The sequence below is a fragment of the Silene latifolia genome, chromosome 9 (assembly GCF_048544455.1).
Source record: "Silene latifolia isolate original U9 population chromosome 9, ASM4854445v1, whole genome shotgun sequence".
NCBI lineage: Eukaryota > Viridiplantae > Streptophyta > Magnoliopsida > Caryophyllales > Caryophyllaceae > Silene > Silene latifolia.
In genome coordinates, this window is record NC_133534.1 from 37,681,027 (window position 1) to 37,687,765 (window position 6,739).

The following is a 6,739-nucleotide window of genomic DNA, read 5'->3' on the forward strand; positions in this document are numbered from 1 at the left end:
ATTACTTAATGATAAACTTACGAACTGTCATAAATCGTTCCGTGTACCAAACATGCGGCCCAATCATCACCGGGTGGTTTGCGGGAGGTGCAGAAATGAGGTATTTACAGAGCCCCCACTTTGACCGAGGCTTGGACAAGGCGAAAGTCAAAGTATAGCCATCAGGTCAATCGAAGATTACAACCTGACAACTATGGCGACGCGAGGCGGCTCAAGGGGTCTGAGCCAGGGACCTGTCGTCGGGAACATTTTAGAGTCTGTCGACTATCGGGGAGGGTCATTTAAAGTCCATTAGACTATGTAAGGAGGCTCGCTAGACATAAGAAGAGACCATACCTGAAATTCCTTGAAACTCCTTACTCTGTCAGACTCCAAGGGGAAACGAAACGTAATATTGAAGGATTGAAGGGGGCAGCAGGACGTCGGCAGGAACTGCTGGGAGAAATCTGCTTGGGTCGGTCTTAAAACAAACTTCGGCAAAACTCGAGATTGATGTTGAATTCCACGTGTTGAGAGGGACGATTGGCTGTTTGGAACTCTTGCTGGGGGAACATAATTGAGGCTGATCTCCACGTCTTGAGAGGGACAATTGGTTATCCGGAACTCTCGCTGGGGGAACATAACCGAGGTGTGTCAAAACACCTGTCAGAGGGTATTCGCTCATTATGGCAAGCAAGGTCTTGATAAAGTATCACGACAGTTCACAGTTTGCTCGAAAATACGGGTCTGGGCGAAGAATAAACATCAAATGGACCAAATATATGATATATGGTGTTGAGGAAGAGGCGCACCAAAGATGGGCCCACAAATAACGAACTTATAACGAATTTTCGAAAATTGACTTGGAGGGGAACGGAGGAAGAGGCGCAGCATGGGCTGCGTCTCTTAGAAAAGGCGCAGCACCTGCTGCGTCCTTTCCTGGATGTGTCCCTGTCTGAGTAAAAACTCGATAAAAATCGTGTTTTATTCATAATATTCGAAACATAAATCCTTCAAAACTCTCTCAAATTCCAACCATTTCTCGCCAAAATTTGATCCAAATCCTGCATTTGCCATGAATAATCGAGGTATGTGTATTATTTTTGCATTAATCATCCGCATTTGAACAATTTGGACCGACAAATTAGGGTTTTCAACCCTGAAAATGTCGAAAATTTGGGGCTTTTCCCCCAAACGATTTTGCCTTGTAAAATTGACTTTGTAAATGGATAATTGGCAGTATAAGGATCATAACCATGTGTTCATTTCAAATCTTCATTGAGTTTTGAGCGTTTGAGTGAAATTGTGACGGTCTCACGGCTGAACCGTAAATTGCTTCAAAAATAGCCTTATGATTGCCCATTCGTGGTGAAACTTGATATTTGGAATCCTTGTATGATGGGTAAACTTCCTACCATTTCGTATTTTTGATTTGTGATGGTTTTTTCAGGACACTTTTCTAGGGCATAATCACCGTTATAACGAAATGCTGTCGAAATTCCGACTCGAACCCATGACTAGGCTTCAATTTAGACTGACTTGACCCATACTACCACATGAGCGGTCGGGTTTCAGGAGAAATGGCGAAGGATGGCGAGAAAAGAGCGATTTCGGAGCTTTGAAGGCTCGAAAATCTCCTAACTAAGGCTCGTCGTCTATTGACGCAGCCTAAATTACCCTATTCTTGCAGGTGACGAGGCTTCTATGTCAGGGAGAGGTCCCATGGACGTGGACACTGTTCTTGACCCTTCTCGTATGCTCGAGGAGGCGTTAGAGCAGGCTTTTGTTGCTGCAGTGGCAGCTTCTGAGGACGAGGTCGTCGAGGAGGAGGCTGTTGAAGAGGAGGTCCCGATGCGGGCCAATGTTGGACGAGGCGGTCATCAGCTGAGGGGAGCACTCGAGTGGGCTGAGAGATGGGATACCCGACATCTCATCTGGGCAGCGGAGAGTCACCTTTCCTATAGGACGGTGAAGAGCTTGGTAAATTGAATTCATCATTCTTTTATTTTCATTCTTTTGCTATTCCTTTCCTCTTTCATTCGAGCTAAAGATAGCTCTTGCTTTGAATTAAAATAGGAGGCTGGGAACATCAGGTCTTTCTCGGGTTACACTACGATGATGAAGGCTTACGGGAGACTGTCGGCGGAGGAGCAGACCATCATCGAGCGGGGAGCGTTTGGTGCTTTGGTACGAGCGTGGAGGGATATCAAGGGAAGGAAGATTCGGGCTAACCTTAGCCTGATTCGAGCTTTCCTTGATCGGTTCTGGGACACGACCTCGACCTTTCACATGCCTTTTGGCGAGGTTGGGGTCACGTTGGAGGATTATGGCATGATCTCTGGTTTGCCGTGTGAGACCGAGGCTGTGGTGTGGCCGGAGACAGCCATGAGAGTGGACTCGGCTGAGGCTAAGAGCTTGACCGGCTGGAACCTGGCGGCAAAAGCTGCTGCATTTCCTGGGTTGGTTCCGAGTTCCTACGTCCGGGATTACTTTGCTGGGAAGATCCCGACGATGGTGGTGATCGATGGGAGGGAGACTCCTCCTCCTCCCTGTACTGTGGAGCAGAGAGCTCGTTTGTGGCTCTGGTGGTTTTTGTCTTCGCTCTACCTCGGGCACAAGGGAGAGAGGCTGTCGACGAAGCTTCTTCCCTTCCTTTCTGACCTGAGTGGCCTAGGTCATTGGGACTGGGTCACTGCTGGCTTTGCGGTCCTCATTCACTACATGAGGGCCATGGTTCGTCCGGAGCTGGTGAAGAAGGGGACTTCTCCTGCCACTGTTGGTCCTGGACTGCTGCTAGAGGTATGAACCTTCACTTCGTATCATGAAAGATCATTTCTTTTTCTTATCGAATCACGAAAGATCGTTATTGATTATCTCGTTTGCAGGCGTGGGTGTACTCCTACTTTCCGGGCTTTGCGCCCAAGAGGACGGAGCCGTGGGAGAGAGCCTATCCTGTCGTGAGGGATTGGGTGATGTGCCGTACGAAGAGCCAGCGTTCTTCTCACGACGTCTGTCGACAGGATGTGAACGCTCTTCAGCTAGAGGGCATGAGTATCCTCGACTCACCTTTCTTCGTTTGCTTTCTCATTGCTTTCTTTTAGAACTGATCATAACCTCTCATTTGCTTATCTTAGTGGGTGCCCAGACCTTGGGCGGACTATAATGGCGTTCCTCCTTTTGTGGCTGAGGTCCTTCGACCTAGGAGCTCGAGCCGGTTGCTGCTGAGGACGTCGATGGGTCCCGTGTGGTACTTGGGCGAGCGTTTGACTCGCCAGTTCTCTCGAGATGCCTTCACGGTCCCCATCGACCCTCATCGAACGATGTTCAGGGAGCCTTATGATGCTGAGAGGGGGGCTGACTTGGCAGACGTCGGTGGTGACACTCTCCTTCTTCCTGGCGAGGACTACTCGGTGTTCCTCTACCGCAGGTTGGCGTACTGGCCGGTCGTGGTAAGTACTTCACTTTCCTTTCGATTGGTTTGAAAACATGATGAATGATCATCGATTAATGGAAACCATTTGAATTTTGCCGGAGGTTGAGGCGGCAGGCGTCGAGCCCCCAGCGTACCCCGAGACCCTCGAGTACACTGACGCGGCGGGGATGACGACGGTCTTCGAGCTTCGCGACTTTGGCGAGGCGGTGACAGATGCTGGCCTGGATGATTGGCAGCATCTGATTCGGAGGGTAAGTTCCCCAACTTAAATTAGCTTTTGTATAAGAATACATTTGTTTAACTTTGTCAAATCATTGAGAATCCTTGTTTATTGAAATGCAGGTAGCGCCATCTCGGTTCGTGGCTTTGTGGAGGGTAGCCAACCGGCTACGGGCTACTGCTGTCGAGGCACTTGCTGACGGTCGAGGACGTCGGGTATAAACATTCTGTTTACTTCATTTTCTAACTTTCTTTTTGTTTGAAATGATTGACATGAGCCAATTCTTGTGATTTGCAGAGGGAGCGTGACTTGGAGCGAGAGCTAACGCAGTCCCGAGAGGAGACAGCTCGCCTGCTGAGGGAGCTAGAGGTCCGCGACGCCGAGATCGCTGCTCTCGAGGCGAGAGTTATCGAGTTGGGCGGCGACTAACAGTAGTTCGTTTGTTTTCCTGTTGTTTTTGTTGTTGGCTGTACTGCATACACTTTTGTACATTTTTTTAGGACCTTTATTTTGGACTTTCGGACTTTGTTTCGGGCACGAGCCCCCAGTTTGGTGTACATATTTCTTTTTGGTTGTATATATGACGGCCTGAGTGCCTTTGCTGCTGGGTTGTCTTGTTTGTACCTGCAGGTTAGCTTTGAACAGGTTTGGTAGATGACGGTCTATGCCGTCATACTACCGAAATTTACATAGAAATTGCACATAAAACACGTATTTGTACCCATGGCCTAAATTAGCGCAAGAGAAAGACTCGAAAAAAATGCAAAAAACTTTGCCGAACATGACCGGACGGTAGAGAAGGTTACCCCCTAAAAAAAGAATATGAAAACTTATAAGTTTAAAATGTGATATGAAACGGGAGTGAAATGATTCCCCAAAAAGAAAAAATTTAAAAAGAAATGGATAAGTTTGAAAAATAAATAATTAAATTGGTGAAATGATTCCTCAAAAAAGAAAATTAAAAAGAAATGGGTAAGTGTGCTGAATTGACGAAAGTGTCGATGTCGCCTCGAAATACGTGCCCGTGGAATTAGGAAACTCGAAATACGGTAATTGGACGGAATTACCAAAAATAATAACCCATACGAATAGGAAATTATGCTTTAAGGAATTAGGAAAGATCCAACGCGGAAAATAAGAGAAATACAGATGAGGAAGAGGCGCAGCATGAGCTGCATCCCTTTGAAGAGGCGCAGCAAGTGCTGCGCCATTTCCCCAGTGTGCCCGTCCTGACAGATTTTAGGAAACGGCTTTTAGTATAAATATAGACGTCGATGGAGGTTTTATTCACATAATTCTTCCGTCTTTCTTCCGTCTATTACATAAAAACTCTCTAATTAATCATACATCAACATCATGAATACTTTAGAAATCCGTCTCAAAGAATGGACCAACGAATTTTCAAATCTGGAGAAACACGATATGGGTGCCTACAACTTTGGATCGATTTTGAGCTCGAAGATAATTAAGGTCGTCAAACCGTTCTTGGATGCTTGTCTTGAGTATTGGGATCCGAACTTCCACGTGTTTGCCTTCCCCGGAGGTGATATCTGTCCGTTTCCTGAAAAAATTGCTGCAATTGATGGTTGGGACCCAGAACATATGCCTGCTATACCTTCTACTTCTCAAGGATATAAGAATAAATTTAGGGATTTTCTTGGATTGACAAGAGCTAAGGTTGATCGTCTTGTGACCTCAAAAGGAGTCCGAATGCTTGATTTTATCGATCGATTCATAAATAGGGCAGACCCTTCTATCTCCTATGTGGCGAGGCGTAGGGCGTTTGGGTTTTGCCTATTGCATGGTTATGTCCTTCAAGAGCATGTTGATGAGGATATGAAAGGTGATCCTCGCTATTTGAGCCTAGTTGAGCAGATGGAGCTGCGCAGGAGCCCAGCTTGCCTATGTTTAGGAGAGATCCTATTGGGGTTAGTTAACAGGAAAGCCAACCACGGCCTTCCTTATTTGGGAAGTCCCATCATCTTGCAGGTAAAAGAATACAACTCTTTCTTTATCTTTTTTGTTTTTTTTTTTCGTTCGTTTTTTTTTTGGATACTAATACCTGCTTTGGTAGGTTTGGCTTATGGAGCGTCTGCGACTGATCGAGCCCCCAGTTAATGTTCCTGCTTATCATGCTCGCTCAATTGCAATGAGGACCAGGTTTTACATGGTGGATTTTACTAGGGTTTTCAACTACTGGGAGAACAAGTTGAAGAATGAGGATGGACCCCTGATTAGATGGATTGTACCCTGGTGGCATCTTAAGTCTGTTACTGGAGTATTGTCTCTGGATCCTACCCGATCGGTGCACATTCCTGGCTTGGAATTCATGATATGCATCTTCCCCGAGAGGCTGATGTGGCAGGTTGGATTGAAGCAAACGATTCCGAGGCTTGACACTGTTCCTCAGACTGCCATGGCGCTTACTACTGAGAGCCGAAGAGAGTGGGCCATCAAATGGGCTCAAAGAAACATGTGGTTCCTAAACTCTTCTGTTAACGCATTATGGGTATCAGATTCCTATTTGCAGTGGAGGAAGGCTTCTACTCCTGAGGAGCGCGAAAGACTAAGGAAGCGCGAGCCTGTTGACAACAGGGTTCGTGACGTAGAGAAGGAGAAAGAGAAACACTTGACCGAGGGAGAGGAAGAAGCCGGATTTCGAGTTGTTCATCGGTCGAAGAAACCGAAGACTTCTCCCGTCGTTGAGAAGGTGGTTGATAAGAATGGCAAGGCTAGACCACGAGAGAGACCATTGGTGATTAGATCTGAGATAGCGTAGGAGCGCCCGGCTCGTGGTCGAGATAGGAAATATGACAAGAATGACAAAAGCAAAGGGAAAATGGAAGAATAGTTTAAGTTTTAGTATTATTTATTATTATTATTATTATTATTATTATTATTATTATTATTATTATTATTATTATTATTATTGTTTGTAATAAAAATGGTGGGGTTTTTAGAATCCTAACCTACTTATTTTAGCATTATTTTTATTATGTGGCATACTATTATTATTATGGAAGGAAATAAATAAAAGGTTAATTGGTTATGCAACCGTTATGATTTTCTTTTATTATTCTTGTCGAATTCCAAACGCATATGCAAAT